This window comes from Pan troglodytes, chromosome 12 (genome assembly GCF_028858775.2).
Source record: "Pan troglodytes isolate AG18354 chromosome 12, NHGRI_mPanTro3-v2.0_pri, whole genome shotgun sequence".
Classification (NCBI taxonomy): Eukaryota; Metazoa; Chordata; class Mammalia; order Primates; family Hominidae; genus Pan; species Pan troglodytes.
This window is the reverse complement of record NC_072410.2, coordinates 65125066-65144685: the sequence shown is the minus strand read 5'-3', so window position 1 is coordinate 65144685 and position 19620 is coordinate 65125066. Positions and strand designations below refer to the sequence as shown.

Sequence of the window (19620 nt, the reverse complement as noted above, 5' to 3'; positions counted from 1 at the left end):
GTTATGCTCAGAGAAATAATTGAGGTTGCTGCTTCCATGAAAGAAGAGATGATTACACAAAAGAGAACATTTAGAAAACAAAGGAGTGCTCTTGAAATAAAATACAAACATGCCAAAGGAAAATAAAAATTCAGTAGAAATTTTAGAAAATTGACCAAATCTCAAAAAAAGACCCAAAATACAAAAAAGAAAGGAAAGGAAGAGAAAGGAAAGCAAAGGAAAGGAGAGGAAAGGAAAGGAAAGGAAGAAAAAAAGAAAGAAAGAGAGAGAAAGGAGGGAGGGATGGAGGAAGGAAGAAAATAAAGAGAAAAAAAGTAAAAGAAAGAAGAAAGAAGCTAGACACTGTGGCCCGTGTCAGTAATCCCAGAGATTTGGGAGGCTGAGGCAGGAGGATTGCTTAAGGCTAGGAGTTTGAGACCAGCTTGGGCAACATAGTGAGACCACAAACAAATTTTAAATAATTAGTCAGGCACAGTAGTGTGTGCCTGTAGTCCGAGCTACTCAGGAGGCTGAGGCAGAAGAATTGCTTGAACACAGGAGTTCAGGTTTACAAATAGTGTAGTGATTATGCCATTACGCTCCAGCCTGGGTGGCAGAGCAAGACTCTGTCTCAAAAGAAAAAAATAAAAACAAAAACAAAAAACAAGCAAGAAAGGAAAGAAGAAAGAAAAGAAGAAACTGCAAGGAGAGAAGAAAATTCTGAAGTTGGTTCAGGCGATCTAATTTAAAAAGAAGAGAATTCTAGAAAGAGAAAAGATAAACAAAATTGAATAAGTACAATTGTTGGAGAAATATTTCAAGAAAAGACCCACCATATTGTTTGCAAAAAAGAATAAAGAGTGAACCACACTGAGACACATAAATACGAAATTTCTGAACCTTGAATACAAAAAGAAGATCCTAAACACTTCAAGAGGAAATAGGAGGTCACATGCACAAGGTAAGAAGTCAAAAGTGCTTCAGAAATCTCTAAACAAAACAAAAACAAGTAAAAATGAAAACACTAGAAACTAGAAAACAAGAGTACATTGCTTTCAAAGTTTTGAGAAAAATGATTTATGATCTAGAAGTTCCTTTCAGCCAGGTTATCAAATTTCAAACAAAAACAAAAACACTCAAGCACCTTTTCTTTGGAAGTTCCTAAACAATTTATTCCCCAAATGAAAGCATAAGTCAAAAAAGTGTAAGACACAGAATCCAGGTGCTCTAGCACGGGAAAATCTGTAGAAAGTTTGCAGAATGACAGTTGTGCCACAGGCCCATTCAAATTAGAGTAGGGCAACAGGAGAGAAGAGAACAAAGCTGAGGAGAGGACAGGATGGGAGGGGAAGGGAGAGGAGGGGAGGGGAGTGGAAGGGAGGGGAGGGGGAGGGAAGGGAAAGGGAGAGGGAAGGAGAGGAGAGAAGGAAAGGAGGGAGGGAGGGAGGAAGGAAGGAAGGGAGGAGTGAAGGAGAAAAAATAAAGAGAAAGAAAAGAAAAGGAAAGGAAAGGAGGAAGGAAGGAAGAAAGGAAGGAGAGAGAGAGAGAGAAAGAAAGAAAAAGAAAGAAAGAAAGAAAAAGAAAAAGAAAGGAAGAAAGGAAAAGAAAAAAGAAATCAAGGAAGAAATGAAAGCAGGAAGGAAGGAAGAGAGGGAGGGAGGAAGGGAAGAAAGAAAGAAGGAAGGAAGGGAAAAAAGAGGAAGGAACTGATGTGTTTGAATATATAGAGAGAAGATTTTCAAATGTTTGAGAATTTAGAAAGAAATTACTAATAGGTAGATAGAAACCTAAGCAAAGGTTAAAAAGAGGTAATTATTAACTCCAGGAAAGCAAGAAATAAAATACTCTTTTCTACATAAAATAGTGTAAATCCAGATTTTCTCAAGTCATAAAAAGTCCCATCTGCAGATAATATATATACGATCAAATGGGTCCACACACTGAATATTGATCAAGCCATATTTGATGTAACTCTATTGATTGTATTAGAGAATATGTGCCTGTGTGTTTGGAAAGAGGGCTGAAAGATGCTTCACGAGTCTTCATTTTGCACAGTAGAAAAGAAACAGATATTCCATAAAATTCACTAAATGTAAAATTTGCCCACAAGCATCCTACATAGAAATAAGAAAGTATGTAATCTAGAAAAGTTTTTTAAATGATAAAAATTACCTCCTCTGAGGAATGGGAGTTTGTATGACTCGCAAAGTACAGTAAAAGGACTACTTATTTTGGCTATGAGCCTTGCAGAACTATTTGATCAGTGATACTCCATGCAAGTATTTCTTTGATAAAAACAAAACCAAATTTAAAGAACTCGCCAATTCTTTCGACATGAATCCTAAAAATGGCATTTATTAAATATAGCTCTGTTGCCTAAATTCATCATCTTTTTGTACTAGCCAACCTTTTATATAAGGTTGACATGCTTCAATGGCCTTACGGAAGTCTTAGAGACACCTGAACAAGACACAGCTACAAGACAGCCTTTTTAATACACAATTTTCAGCAAAATGACAAATACACAACAACCTGTTTAATATGGTCCCACATGTGAGAGAAAAAAATTGATATATTACACACACAAACACGTGCTTGCTTGCATGCACACACACATTTGTATATTCATAGAAACATTTTAGAAGTATCAGCAAGAACTTCTAAGCCTGATACATTTCTGCGCGTTAGATTTAGATCCTAGGGCTCAGGGAGACATACTATATTACATAACTTCAGTAAAGTTTGGATTTGTTGTTTACTGTGTGCATATTTTAGCTTTTTAATCTAAACAAGTCTCTACTTTTAAAAAATAAGGTTATAGAAAGTTGGAGAGAAAAAATAATGTAATGTACATAAGATATATGATCACTTCTATTTTTGTCTATTTATCTATTGAATACATTTCAGTACAATTGTCCTCTATTACAGATTATTTTTGAAGAATACGCTTGTGACTAATGTACAAAATAGCAAATTTGAAAGAAAAAAATTAAATTCATCAATATGGGTGTATTTTTTCTTTCTCTCCCTTCTTAATTCCATGAAAACATGTTTGGCATATTTGTTTATAATATTGTAATCTAACTTTATATTCACTATTTCAAACTCCATGTTTCTGTGGATTCTATCTTATAGGGTCTATGTGTTGTTCTATTATGTTGATGCACAGTGTCTCTTGTAACCATTTCCCTACTGCAATTTGACTTTTTCAAACTAATGTGCTCAATTTTTTTTAGCCTTGCATAGTTTGAGTTCTGTTTTCTGTCAGCTTACCAGTAGGCGGTGCTGAGTAGTAGCTATAAATAATCCGGTTTTAGAATACGTGCTCCACTAAAATCCTTCCTCTAGAGTGACAGCACTGAGCCAAATCAGGAAGCGGTTTAAACTGGTTTTCCAGTAGTGGGATGGGTTTCCTCTATTTCATTCATATTCTCTCGTATTCTTCCTCTTCGGAGTAATTCCGAACATGGTTTCAAGATGACTGCCTGCAAACAGGGTTATTGTCTGTGGTTCTGACAAAGAGAAGATGCAATGCTCCAGAAGGTGTCTTACTTCCTGACAAAGCACCTGCCACAGGTTTAACCACAATCTTCTGCTGCAATCAATCACTGCAAACTTTCAACTGTCATGCACTAAGCTTTGTGATATGCCCTGTCCTGAGTCTTTCCCATGGACCATTCCAAAATACTTCTCACAACACAATCAGATCCATCTTATTACCCAACTGTATAGATGAGGAAACCAAGACTTAGGCAGTGAAGTGATCCTTTCTACTTCCTGCAACAAATATACTTAATGGAAGCAGTCTGCACTTGGAGCCAGAGAGACATAGGTTGGGTTCTGACTCCTTCATCAACTAATTGTTTATCTCCAGCAAGGAATTTAACATCACCAAACATCTGTTTACTGATTTGTAAAATAGGAATATTAATGTGTGACCCCCAAAGCTGTCTTGATATTAATTGAGAATACATATGAATGGTCTTTAACACAGTGAGTCATAGGCCCACTACTAAAACATTGCAAATGCAAAGGAAAAACCACAACAAAAACTAATTTCTTCTTCTCTTCCCTTCCTGACTCAAGTGTTTTCTCAACTCCCATACCTGTCTCCTCCCTTCAAACTTAAGAACCAGAGATTTTTTCCCCCTCTACTATCCTCAAATTTTCTGTTCCTTTAATTTGCAGTAGAGCATACCACTTCTCACTTTGCATTAATTGCCACTTTCCAGGAGAAAGAAGAGGCAATAATTTAAATCACAATTGCTTGATGCTAAACAAGTGTACCATGTTCTCCCAGAACTAGCACTTGGGGGAAGCAGTGTGTCCTGGATGTAGCCCAACCCTGTCAATCTAGGCTGATGTTCTATCTCTGTTAGTGATTAAAACCACCTTTGCAGATTATGACAGTGAGGAGAATCTAGCATGGCTGACTTCATCTTGCGTCTAGCCTCATAGGCTGGCTATCCTGATGCATTCCTGGTTATGGGCCAAGCTAACCATGGAGGAACTTATTTTGTGGTTTACTTTTGAAGCATGAATGACAGCACTGCTTCCATAAAACTAACATTCTTTTTTCTCAGGCACTGAAAATTTATGAAAGGCAATGAGATTAGGATTATGGGAGGAATTGGAACTCTGCTAAAATGGAGGCATAATTTCTTTAATCCCTTACTGCTTAGGAGTCACGTGACCAGGGGTCACAAGATTTATGACTTCGCCAATTGCTCCTATAGATATCATCACTATTGTAGAACCTAAGATTGGTCTTTTGATAAGTTTTTCATGCTTTTTTGCATTCTGGCAACTGACCAATCCCACCTGAATCCATGACTCATGACTGAACTGGTCCTGTGGCCCCCACCCAGAGGCAGACTTAGTGCATGAGAACCTCTATGATTTTATCCCCAACCAATCAGCAGTACCCATTCTCTAGCCCCTGCCCACCAAATTATCCATTAAAACTCTATCTTCAGACTTCTTGGAGAGACTGATTTGAATAATAACTCCCCCATCTTCTCTGTGGTTAGCCTAGTGTTAATCAAACTCTTTCTTTACTGCAAGACCATGGTCTCAGTAAATTGGTTTTGTCTGCACAGTGGGCAGGAAAAACCTGTCAGACAACTACACTATTTCAAAGTAAATAGTCACTGTATTAGTCTATTCTCACACTGCTAATAAAGACATACCCAAGAGTGGGTAGTTTTATAAAGGAAAGAGGTTTAATTGACTCACAGTTCAGCATGACTGGGGAGGCCTCAGGAAACTTACAGTCATGGTGGAAGGTAAAGCAAACACTTCCTTCTTCACATGGCCATAGCAAGAACTGCCAAGCAAAAGAGGGAAAAGCTCCTTATAAAACCATCAGATCTCATGAGAACTCACTCACTATTAGGAAAACAACATGAGGGGAACCACCACTGTGATTAAATTACCTCTCATCAGGTCTTTCCCACGACACATGGGGATTATGGAAACGACAATTCAAGATGAGATTTGGGTAGGGATGCAGCCAAACTATATCAGTCACCTTTTTCCTTTTGCTTTTTTGTTTTTGTAGGTAGAAAAGGGGTAATGCTCACAGCTGTTTCTTTTTACAGTAATTGCTCCTATGTGATATAAATATTACATATATTATATATAATTCTTATATATTGTGTGTAATATATATTTCTTATATTATCTATATTATAATTATATATTATAATATATAATATATAATTCTTATATATTACATATAATACTATCATATATATCATATCATATATATATATACATGATAGTAGAAGGCTCATTGCCATCATTTATCATACCTTTTTTTCTCAACAGTGGAGCATGTCAGTGCAGTGTAGGTTAATCTTTTCAAAATGTGTAATCAGGGTAAGTTGCCATTATCTCTTTCAACTCATTTACTTTCTGGAGTCTACTTTTGAAATATCTGTTTAAAACAGCCATGTACAGCTTGCAGTTAATCAATTTATTGGCAAATAAACACCTTACGGTAAGGTGTTTTACTCACACACTGTAAAGAAAAAGGAGGTATTTTATTTTTCACTTTCTTCTCTAAATCCTCATAGACCATTACCTAGCTATTGCCTTATATACCATTTTAATGGGCTATGAGAAGAACCTTGTGCTTTAAGAAAAAAATTTAGTACATCAAATTTGAAAATTGTGGACTGGCTATTGGTACTTTGGCTTGTTCATCTATGACTATTCACAGCTAAAACATGGATCACTTGTCATCAAGATACTAAATAGTTGAAAGTGGGAAATATTAATGCTATATAAAAATGGCTAATATTTTTACAAAATTAACAATCTTCCTTTTAGAATTGGTACAATCTTTCCAGAGTGAAAAACTACAGGTTTTGGCAGGCAAAATGTTTAGAGTCACACATGACTTCTGCTATGTTTGACAACCTCACCAACTAGGATGCTGCAAACCTCTAATTTTGAGGCCTCCAGGGTTACCGGTTAGGTCTAATAAGATAACGTGGAACAAGCTAAATTAGATTGATTCAGAAGAATAGATTTAACTCAGAGGGCAATCTTGGAAGCCACTGAGTGATGAAGTAGCTCTCATAGTTAAGTGAATTATTCTCTAAGAAATATTTGGTTTATGTGAGTTTGAAGACATCTACTGGTGGCTCCTGGGCTGTGCAATGCAATAAATCTGACCTGGTCATGCTGTTGCCACTTTGGCAAATGCATTGTCCAACATAATGCATGTTGGACATGCATGTTGGACATACCACTAGGGTGGTATGGTGGAATATTCATGAAGCTACCTCTCTAAACATGCTGGTTGATTATTCCCGTTATTGGGTATGCTGTTAGCCTTGTCTTTATTGCAATGAGGCAAGTCACGTGCATTGTGTTGGTCCAAGTAACATGATAACTAGGAAAAGTAAGTAGCCTATCAATAGTGAGACAAGCACTGGGGTTTGTCTTACGTACCCACTGTACCTTGGATTTTGCCATTTAGTGGTATTGTGAATTTTATTTGATCATTTATTGGATATACCCACTTCAGAGTAGATTAAGGGATATGCAATAGCTTTGTGAATATGCTATGACCTAGAAGACCAATGGGAAATAGTAAACACAATGGTTAAGAACTCAAGTTTTAGAAAAACAGCATCTCAATTTGTTAAAAAAGAATGGTTCACTCTCTTATTGTGTAATCCTAGGAAAGTTATTTAACTTCCCTGTGCCTATGCTTTCTCATCTGTAAAATGGAAAGTATAATCATTTATATCTCACTGGATTGTTTTGATGATATGAATTAAAATTTAAAGCACATTATGTCTGGAACATAACAACTCCTTAGAAATATTAGCTATTGTAACCTGGCTGAATCAAATGTATTACTATACAGGTGGAGGCCCACGGATCTATGAAACACCACCATCAATATCCACACGGTGACATTTCTGAGACGACTGTATGATTTCTCATACACCACCCACATTTTCCTATGGTCTTTAGCAAGGAGAAAAACACTTTACTAGGGTTCTACTAGGAGTTTTGAAACACTTTACTAGGAGTTCTAGTTATTGCCAGCGCTATTCCAGGACCCTCATGCTCTATGTCTTTTTCTAAATTTAATGCAAATTATCTCCCAAAATATTTATCCACAAAAAATATAAGTTCTAAAAAAATGCTAAAACTCTACTTTATATAGTTGACAATTTAATATACATAAAATTTTTTAAATCTACAGAAAAATCCATAGAATTAATAGGTGGGTTTATGAAGGTCATTGGATAATTTGTTTCTATTTGTTGGATATAATTAGAAAATAAAATTTTAAAAGCCATAATTTACAATAGCATCGAAATATCAAATACCTAGGTATAAATCTACTGAAAAACATGCAAAAGCTATATAAACATTACTGAGAGAAACGTTAAAAGATCTAAGTAAATGGACATGTTCATGGATTGGAGGACTAACTATTATTAAGATGCTAATTCCTTCTATATTGGTGTATAGGAGTCAGATTATATCTGTCCATGTAGTAATTCCCTATGACTTGTCACTTGGGCATATTTGATTTTTCTAGCCTGCAGCTGAGTTCTTTCACCATTGCCCTGATACCAACATACAGCAAGGGCTCATTAAATTCCCTTCCATCTTCCCAGCAAAAGACCAGAGCTCTTTAAATAGAACATCTCTTTATACACTCACAATGACCTATGAAAGAGCTAATACATGGAAATTCAAAGGGATTATTAATTTTCTGTTAATACTTAACCTCATGACTCAAATATACAAAACCTAGATTTTCACGAAGCTGAATTATTGATCTGTTAACAGCCCTGCCCATATTGAGAAGACGATAAATGAAATCCAGAAGTGAAACCACTGAATTCCAAAGGGAATCTAGGGGAATCCTAGGTCAGAATCTGAACAAGAATGTAAGATTTATTCATTTTCCAACCACGCTTCAGCCAGTCTTTAAAAGCAGGCAACAAATACAATTTTTCTTGACCTCCATTAAGCCCTTTATGATTTTTTTTTTTTAGAGAAGGGGTCTTGCTATGTTGCCCAGGATGGTCTGAAACTCCTGGCCTCAAGCAATCTTCCTGCCTTAGCCTCCCAAAGTGTTAGGATTACAGGCATGAGCCACCAAGCCCGGCCTGCTCATAATTGATTTGTTTTATCCTTATTGTGTTTACTCTAACATCCTTGGTTGCTGACTTCACCAAGTCTTTCAGCTCACTGGTTATACAACTCCACATCTTCTTTCTGGCTTCCTTCTTCCCATAGTTTCTTCCTTAGCTTTGGTATTTCCCATTGTCTTGAGTGAGAAAATTCTCTCTGTGGTCTCTGATACTAGTAAAATCTATCTTGGCTGTCCATTCTCTTGAAACACTAAATCTGGATAGATGTTGCCATGATTTGAATACTTATATCTCTCCCAAATTCATATGTTGAAACTAATCATCAATGTGATGATATTAGAAAGCTGGATCTATGGCAAGTGATGAGAGCATAAAGGTGGAGCTCTCATGAAGGGATTGGTACCCTTGTAAAAAAGAACCAGGGGAGCTCATTTGTCTCTTCCATCATGTGAGGTGAGGGCACAGAAAGTAACCAGGAAGTAGACCCTCACCAGATACCAAAGCTGTAGGTGCCTTTATCATGACTTCTCAGCCTCTGGAACTATAAAAAATACATTTCTGTTGACACCCAGTTTATGGGATTTTTTATAGCAGCCCGAATGGACTAAGGCAGATGGGAAGTGGGACATAACCTAAAATGAATATAGAAGAGCAAGATAGAGAGAGAAATTAAAAAAAAAAAGTCATAAGAATTCATTTCAGAAAGCTAAATCCCCACATTAGGGGAAGCCAGAAAAAATTATCAGCTATAACCACAGGGTGCCTGAAACTATGTCCAAAGCAAGAAAAAACAGTAGTAGATAATCATACTGCTGGAAAGCAGGGTAAACAAATAACAAAAGGCAAATGAAATTATTTTGCCTTTTCAAAGAGAATAATGACCAAACTGTAAAGGAGAGAATAAATGTCTTTAGGGGAAAATTGAAACTCAGAAAAGATGAGGAGGTAGTGAGAGCTCCCAGCAGCCTTATGAAAATTTTTCTCTTTATATGGAGACGAATTGTATCCTAAGTATTCAGATAACTTATAGTTGTGATGCCAGTGATATTTAAGAATCATGGGAAACCACAGAAGTCCTAAAAGATCACAAGAACCTCATTTAGACAAGAAATAAAGATAATGGTTCTTCAAACTACTGCTTAGATAGCTAGGTGCCATAACCTGTTAGATTTATATAAACAGAGTAGTTAACCTAGGCATTACCATTCAGGACATAGGCATGGGCAAGGACTTCATGTCTAAAACACCAAAAGCAATGGCAACAAAAGACAAAATTGACAAATGGGATCTAATTAAAGAGCTTCTGCACAGCAAAAGAAACTACCATCAGAGTGAACAGGCAACCTACAAAATGGGAGAAAATTTTCGCAACCTACTCATTTGACAAAGGGCTAATATCCAGAATCTACAATGAACTCAAACAAATTGACAAGAAAACAACAAACAACCCCATCAAAAAGTGGGCGAAGGACATGAACAGACACTTCTCAAAAGAAGACATTTATGCAGCCAAAAAACACATGAAAAAATGCTCACTATCACTGGCCATCAGAGAAATGCAAATCAAAACCACAAAGAGATACCATCTCACACCAGTTAGAATGGCAATCATTAAAAAGTCAGGAAACAACAGGTGCTGGGGAGGATGTGGAGAAATGGGAACACTTTTACACTGTTGGTGGGACTGTAAACTAGTTCAACCATTGTGGAAGTCAGTGTGGCGATTCTTCAGGGATCTAGAAATAGAAATACCATTTGACCCAGCCATCCCATTACTGGGTATATACCCAAAGGACTATAAATTATGCTGCTATAAAGACACATGCACATGTATGTTTATTGCGGCACTATTCACAATAGCAAAGACTTGCAACCAACCCAAATGTCCAACAATGATAGACTGGATTAAGAAAATGTGGCACATATACACCGTGGAATACTATGCAGCCATAAAAAATGATGAGTTCATGTCCTTTGTAGGGACATGGATGAAATTGGAAATCATCATTCTCAGTAAACTATCGCAAGGACAAAAAACCAAACACCACATGTTCTCACTCATAGGTGGGAATTGAACAATGAGATCACATGGACACAGGAAGGGGACTATCACACTCTGGGGACTGTTGTGGGGTGGGGGGAGGGGGGAGGGATAGCACTAGGAGATATGTCTAATACTAAATGACGAGTTAATGGATGCAGCACACCAGCATGGCACATGTATACATATGTAACTAACCTGCACGTTGTGCACATGTACCCTAAAACTTAAAGTATAATAAAAATAAAATAAAAAATAAAAAATAAAATTAAAGAGATCATTAAATATTGTCTCACATAGTAAAAAAATTTCTAACATATAGATTAGCACACTTTATCATCAGAATATCCCTTTACACAGGTAGACATTATTCTTCTCGATTTTTGTTTTAGGTTTTTTTTTTTTTTTTTGGTTTTTTGTTTTTTTTTTTTTACAAATACAGAAATTGAGATTTAGAGAGGTTGAAGTATTTTACACAAGATTAAACAATACTATCTTCCAGGACTGTTTTCGTTACAACTCCCCAACCCTCTCCAAGTTCCATTTTGATATTGGAATGCTGTTACAATCATCTGTTGTTCAATCAAATCTAAATAGTTGATTAAAGATCAAATTAATAGTACCGAAAGTTTTTTTGAGATTTGACAGCATACACATTTTATATACACTACACACAAAAGATATATTTTAAAAGAAATTTGTGCAACATATGACCAGAAAAGTCAGTATATTCTAGCAAATCAAAAAGAAAAATAAAATCATCCAAATAGAAAATTGGGCAGGTAGCAAGTTAGTATATAACACAAATTGCCGTTAGACATGCAAATGCAAATTAAAACAAAATATTAAATGGAAAACGATTAGGAAGATTTATAATACTTCTTGTTAGGAAGGGTTAAAGAAGATAAAAATTCAATTTATAGAGATGGTTGTGTAAAATGTTTCATGCTTTCCAGTGGGCAATCTGGTAATGTATTCCAAAATTTAAGTTTGAATATAATTTGATCCACTTCTGAAAGTTTATCTTAGGCTAAGAATAGTGCAAGTGTACAAAAATGTATATCCCACTATGTATGCTCCATGTTGCTTATAATGAAAAAATTCTGGAAACAGCCTAAATGTCAATGAATAATGAATAGATTAAATAAATTGGAGTATGAGTATATGTGTACAGTGGGGGAAAATTGCATATATTCCAAAGGAAAAGGAATTTTTTTACATTTTAAAATGGGAATGGATATATGATACGTATGTTAGTTAAAATGCAGACGTGTAAAATATAATACAATTTGTATAAAAATATATCCTTTAAAATTCTGTAGAGACAAACAATAACTTGGTAATGATGGTTACCTGTGGAAGTAGAATTTCTGTTACTTTCAGTTTCACTGAAGTATTTTTGTTATTAGCCATAATGTTTGCTTCACATTCTATTACCGTCTTGAAACGACGAGATTTCAAGATTCTGTACTTGACTCCTTGCCTAAGTAACACTTTTAACCACAACTTAGTAAAGTCCCAAAAAATGTTTTTATTAACTTTTTGTTGACTCAAAACCAGAAAGGGTCTTTCACACACAAGATTAAATTATAAAAATTATTTCAAGTTGGATGACGAGATAAAATATTTTTAAAAGACAAGAAATGTGTTCATTTCAGAAATTATTCAAGGTAAAAGTTAGAATGGGAGATTGTCCAATGCTCATATATAAACCCTAAATATTTTAATTTATGATTTGTTAAATATGAGCAAATATGATTTATTTGCTGAATTAAAATGTTTAACATAGTTTAGACTACATTACAAAGAAAAGAGAGTTTGGATTTAGGGAGATAGGTTACCTTTTAAAATATGCACTGCTGAACATACTTAAAAATGCTGTGAAGGAGGTACAAGGAGGAACTGGTACCATTCCTTCTGAAACTATTCCAATCAATAGAAAAAGAGGGAATCCTCCCTAACTCATTTTATGAGGCCAGCATCATTCTGATACCAAAGCCAGGCAGAGACACAACAAAAAAAGAGAATTTTAGACCAATATCCTTGATGAACATTGATGCAAAAATCCTCAATAAAATACTGGCAAACCGAATCCAGCAGCACATCAAAAAGCTTATCCACCATGATCAAGTGGGCTTCATCCCTGGGATGCAAGGCTGGTTCAATATACGCAAATCAATAAGTGTAATCCAGCATATAAACAGAGCCAAAGACAAAAACCACATGATTATCTCAATAGATGCAGAAAAGGCCTTTGACAAAATTCAACAATGCTTCATGCTGAAAACTCTCAATAAATTAGGTATTCATGGGATGCATTTCAAAATAATAAGAGCTATCTATGACAAACCCACAGCCAATATCATACTGAATGGGCAAAAACTGGAAGCATTCCCTTTGAAAACTGGCACAAGACAGGGATGCCCTCTCTCACCACTCCTATTCAACATAGTGTTGGAAGTTCTGGCCAGGGCAATGAGGCAGGAGAAGGAAATAAAGGGTATTCAATTAGGAAAAGAGGAAGTCAAATTGTCCCTGTTTGCAGACGACATGATTGTATATCTAGAAAACCCCATTGTCTCAGCCCAAAATCTCCTTAAGCTGATAAGCAACTTCAGCAAAGTCTCAGGATACAAAATCAATGTACAAAAATCACAAGCATTCTTATACACCAACAACAGACAAACAGAGAGCCAAATCATGAGTGAACTCCCATTCACAATTGCTTCAAAGAGAATAAAATACCTAGGAATCCAACTTACAAGGGATGTGAAGGACCTCTTCAAGGAGAACTACAAACCACTGCTCGAGGAAATAAAAGAGGATACAAACAAATGGAAGAACATTCCATGCTCATGGGTAGGAAGAATCAATATCGTGAAAATGGCCATACTGCCCAAGGTAATTTACAGATTCAATGCCATCCCCATCAAGCTACCCATGCCTTTCTTCACAGAATTGGAAAAAACTACTTTAAAGTTCATATGGAACCAAAAAAGAGCCCGCATCGCCAAGTCAATCCTAAGCCAAAAGAACAAAGCTGGAGGCATCACGCTACCTGACTTCAAACTATACTACAAGGCTACAGTAACCAAAACAGCATGGTACTGGTACCAAAACAGAGATATAGATCAATGGAACAGAACAGAGCCCTCAGAAATAACGCCGCATATCTACAACTATCTGATCTTTGACAAACCTGAGAAAAACAAGCAATGGGGAAAGGATTCCCTATTTAATAAATGGTGCTGGGAAAACTGGCTAGCCATATGTAGAAAGCTGAAACTGGATCCCTTCCTTACACCTTATAAAAAAATCAATTCAAGACGGATTAAAGACTTAAACGTTAGACCTAAAACCATAAAAACCCTAGAAGAAAACCTAGGCATTACCATTCAGGACATAGGCATGGGCAAGGACTTCATGTCTAAAACACCAAAAGCAATGGCAACAAAAGACAAAATTGACAAATGGGATCCAATTAAACTAAAGAGCTTCTGCACAGCAAAAGAAACTACCATCAGAGTGAACAGGCAACCTACAAAATGGGAGAAAATTTTCGCAACCTACTCATCTGACAAAGGGCTAATATCCAGAATCTACAATGAACTCAAACAAATTGACAAGAAAACAACAAACAACCCCATCAAAAAGTGGGCGAAGGACATGAACAGACACTTCTCAAAAGAAGACATTTATGCAGCCAAAAAACACATGAAAAAATGCTCACCATCACTGGCCATCAGAGAAATGCAAATCAAAACCACAATGAGATACCATCTCACACCAGTTAGAATGGCAATCATTAAAAAGTCAGGAAAAAACAGGTGCTGGAGAGGATGTGGAGAAATAGGAACACTTTTACACTGTTGGTGGGACTGTAAACTAGTTCAACCATTGTGGAAGTCAGTGTGGCGATTCCTCAGGGATCTAGAACTAGAAATACCATTTGACCCAGCCACCCCATTACTGGGTATATACCCAAAGGACTATAAATCATGCTGCTATAAAGGCACATGCACATGTATGTTTACTGCGGCATTATTCACAATAGCAAAGACTTGGAACCAACCCAAATGTCCAACAATGATAGACTGGATTAAGAAAATGTGGCACATATACACCATGGAATACTATGCAGCCATAAAAAATGATGAGTTCATGTCCTTTGTAGGGACATGGATGAAATTGGAAATCATCATTCTCAGTAAACTATCGCAAGAACAAAAAACCAAACACCGCATATTCTCACTCATAGGTGCGAATTGAACAATGAGAACACATGGACACAGGTAGGGGAACATCACACTCTGGGGACTGTTGTGGGGTGGGGGGAGTGGGGAGGGATAGCACTGGGAGATATACCTAATGCTAGATGATGAGTTAGTGGGTGCAGCGCACCAGCATGGCACATGTATACATATGTAACTAACCTGCGCAATGTGCACATGTACCCTAAAACTTAAAGTATAATAATAATAATAATAATAAAATGCTGTGAAGACAGAGAGTTTTTTTCTTCCCATTGTATCCCTCAATCAATGCCTAGAGTAGTGCTGACACAAAATAGACACTAAATAACTATTTGTTGCAGAAATAAATTAGGAGCAGCAAAAGTACTGTTTTTTTCCTCTCAGTGGAATGCCACATTAGAAGAGAATTTCACCAATTCAACCATGACAGGATTATGAGAAATTTGGAAACCATGTTGCATGAGAAATGAAAAAGAGAGGTCTACTTTCCAACTAGATAAGCAAAGAGCATTGTGCATATGGTGGCTGTGAAAAAATAACCTATTCTAATCTTTCTTGCATAAGTCTGTGCATCAGCAGAGGGCAGAATTCTGACAAGGGCCTCGGATTTATGGAAAGATATACTTCTTATGAATATAAGTTAAATTTTTCTAAAATGTATTTTTGTCTAAAACTGTAAATACTAAACTCTCTATCCCCTATAGTACTCAAACATGACTTCTAGGAAATGGTATTTAGAGCATTCCTGCATAGTGTGGAAGTTTGGGTGATTACTAAATCAATCATTTCTCAGTCTACTTATTGAAAACGTTGCACTGTTTGTTTTCATTTTAGTTAAAATAATGTTAAGCTATCAGAAATTGACTTCAAGGCAATACATTTAAATTTCATATCCTACTCCTCTTTCTAGAAAAACTATCACAAAAGCTCTGTAACATTTTACTACCAATAAAATTGATGTCACCAAAAGAATCCCTTTCACCTCTCATAAAATTTCTTGGGCCTATCACTGAATGCACGAGCCCTCACACAAGCACATACACACACACACGCAGCAATGGGTGTTTTTTATGGAGTGGTATTCACAACTTTGCTTAAATTAGCTTTAGAGGCCAAATCATGAAGATGTGTTAGCTCTGGTATTAGAATCTTTTCATTAATCAGAGAATTTATAGTTATGTGTTAGCTTCATCTGAATAAAAAAAGTCTAATAAATCAATTCCATTCCAGGTTGAGCCTGTCATCTTGAGTAACGATGATGGCAGAAAATTATAGGTTTATATCTTGTCTGGGAACCTCATAAGTCACAAGTACAATACATTTAAAGCACTTTGAGGGCTCTCAGGTAAGACATATGATGCTATTACTCATCACAATCTGTGAAGCAGCCATACTGTGGCTTTTAACAGCAATTTTGTAAACATTTCAAATTTTTATTTTTAAGAAAACTCAATGCTTTGTTATACACACACAGGCACCTATATATACATACCCACATATATGTATCCTAAAGCTACATAATTACCAGATGTTTTCTCTGTAGGAGGCATTAGAAGAAATGACTTTATAAAATTGCTGTATAAAACATAGTAAGGGACACTAAGTTGCTATCAGTTCAGCTTATCCTCAGGATGTATTTTAATGACTTTAATGCTCCTATGAATTATTTTTATCTGAAGGCCAATTTCTTTTATTTTAATAGTGTTTGGTTTCTTTCCAACCTTTTTAAATCACTCAATTTAAATTTATGAAAGCTTCTTGATGTCAGAAATATCAGGATTCTAGTCCTGGTGGCCATCCCCCAGTCACGAAGGCTGTGACCTCAAGCAAGCACCCGCCCTTCTGCTGCTCAGTCCCTCATCAATAAAACAAGGCCATTGGACAGGCAGATCACTAAGTCCTTTCCAGCACATTCTCCATCTGTGCCTGTTTAAACAAAAAATAATTTAGAATTTGACTGACAACATAGGTCAAAAGTTTGTACTCAAGGACATGAAAAGCATTCAAAGCCTCTTCTTTGAAATTTGATGTCTGTTAGAGTTCCCCAGAAACAGACTCTGAGCCAAGGATTTGTGTGAAAATGACTTATTAGGAAAAAACAATAGACGAGTGAGGAATTGGGATTAAAAAAGGGATGGATACAAGTCAAGCAAGGATACGGAACTAAGGAAAACCACAGAGAGCATAGCTCAATTCCACATGGAACTTTTGGAGACAGAGGAAATTGTGGTCTTAATCCGGGCTAAGGGAGATGGAGTATTTATACTTCCTCCCCTGAAACTTTTCAGACCTTTGATAAGAGCTTGGACCTCAGGAGATAATAAATTTCCAGGCACTCTCTACCAGCCTAAGGGCAGCCTCTGCACAGAGATGCCAACACTGGCTGCTGAGAGAGAAAGCACTCAGGGAACTGAAATGTTCCAAAAGATTAAAGGGGTCCAAAAGGATATGGGTGAAGGATTGAAAACTTTAGGGGGTTACATAATGAGGTCCTAAGCATGTGTAAAATGTCAGCAATGTTAGCTTCCATCTCTACTCCCTCCCAGGCAAGCAATGAAAGCACATTATGGTCTTTGTCCCCAAAACATTATACTTATTAAAAGGATTCTGAACACCTAAAGATGCCCAACAGCTTATACAGTGGTGAAAAAAACAGACATGATCTGATCTTCTTATACTCCATGAGACTCATGGGCCTCATGGTAAAATGGAAGAAGTAGATGACAATGATAAATTATAATAATTCAATCACGTAACATAACAAGATACATTGTGAGAATGACAGAAAGTGCTCATTACAAAATGAGAAATCAAGGAAGGTTTATCTGAGATATTGACATTTAAGATGAGACCTAAATGATGGTTGGGAATATCCAGATAAAAAATAGTGAAGTGGGGGTTGGGGAGTAGCATTCAGAAAGAAAAGACCACGGGCAATGGGGTTTTGCATACTCAAAGCACTGAAATAAGGCCATGTGGCTGGAAAGTTTTAAACAGGTGGAGAGCAATGTGAGTTTCAAGAGGTAAATGACAGTAAAATCTGTTAAACTATTTGAAGGTGCTTATCTTTTATTCTCAGTTTAATGGGGAAATATTTCAAGCAGAGGACACATATGATCTACTTCACAGAAAGTACCAACCTCATGGTATGATCTTTTAATCTGAGTTCCCATCAAGAAAACAAGTCAGATTATCAACACCCTCTTTCCATGATAGGGGTGTGTGTGTGTGTGTGTGTGTGTGTGTGTGTGTGTGTTTATGTGGGAAGGGGAGGTGATAGTTAAAAAAGAGTATGTCTAGTTAAGGGATTTTGAGTACATTTTATCCTCTACACTGGATAAATATATAATAAAGATAACCGTGGGATTCTATTATCAAAGAACAAAGACTGCTTAATTATATTGGGAAGATCAAGGAAGACACAATAAAGAACTGTGCACTAATTCTGGAAACGAGAGGAAATATGGTCCCTTGGGGAAGTTGAAGTTGACTGAACATAAAATTTGAAAGAAGCATGCACAAGAGATGTGAAATAAGAATGGCTAGGCACGTGCTTAGGGGCTGATGCTGACTTGACAGTTCAAGTGATCTAGTGAAGAACGTTTAGCACTAGAACAACATGGCCGTATTTGCATATTATAAAATTGTGCTGGCAGGAATGTCGAAACTAGATTTATAAGGGAAACCACTTAAGAGACTATTATAATAATCTGCATACGAGAAGATACATTCCAAAAGGAAGTAGGAGTAGTGAACGTAGAGGAAAGAGAATGGAAGCTAAAGAATTTTAAGCAAGTAAAATCAATGTTACTTGATGATTGACTATCACAGCAAATGAGGAGAAGATGTAGTCAGAAATCAAAGGTGAACATCATGGCTCTGGCTCAAGCAACTAAGTGAAGGGTACCTTTCAAGACAGAGAAAAGAGAACAAATTGTTCTGGAAGGACATGCCAATGAATTTGTTTTGGAAATAATCTGCGGGCTATCCAGATGAAGAAGAACAGTAATTGTGCCTATAGATTTGAAAATCAAACTAGAAACTTTGGCAGGATATGTTGAGACTTATATATTATAGTTTAAGACAGCAGATTAATTGAGATCACCTGGAAAATGCCTAAGAAGGGTACTAAAAATGGAACCACAAGGAATACCAACATGTAATATAAATAGAGAAATAATAGTTTATTTATGAAAGCAAGAAAAATCTTCCATGAACCAAAAAAGGTAAGTTTCATGCAACCAAGAGAGGAAAGAGGATCCAGGAGAGAGTAATCAGTCCAAATGCTAAAAGAATGTCAAATTTGATAAGGATCAAATTTGATCAAATGTCAAATTTGATAAGGATCAAATTTGATCAAATGTCAAATTTGATAAGGCTTAACCACTTATTGGTTAGCTATTTGGTATGGAACTTCTGGAGGTGGAGGGGTGAATAGAAAGTGAGAAGGTAAACTCAAGGGAAAATAATATTGTAAAGAAACAAGAAGTTTGGCTTTGAAGGACAGAGAAGGGATGGCAGCTGACTCTCAGTTTTTGTTTTTGTTTTTGTTTTTTGTTTTTTTTTTTTTTACAGAATCTACATCTATGTTCTTCACTATTTAGCCTGAAATATGGCTGACAAATGGTAGATGACTACAAAAATTGTAGATGTTCTACAATTTAGGTCCAATAAAAGAAATAATTGAATGGAGGTTTAGGAATGTTTTATTTTTATT

General features: G+C 36.3%; 1 protein-coding gene across 1 annotated transcript in view; it reads right to left on the bottom strand.

Annotated features, from left to right (window-relative positions):
- Positions 1 to 5217: 5217 nt before the first annotated feature.
- Positions 5218 to 19620, bottom strand: part of LOC134807785 (formin-2-like) — a 499018-nt gene continuing 484615 nt past the window's right edge. The window contains exon 7 of the mRNA XM_063788893.1: positions 5218 to 5305. The gene's annotated coding sequence lies outside the window, so the exon portion shown is untranslated. The remainder of the gene's footprint in view (positions 5306 to 19620) is intronic.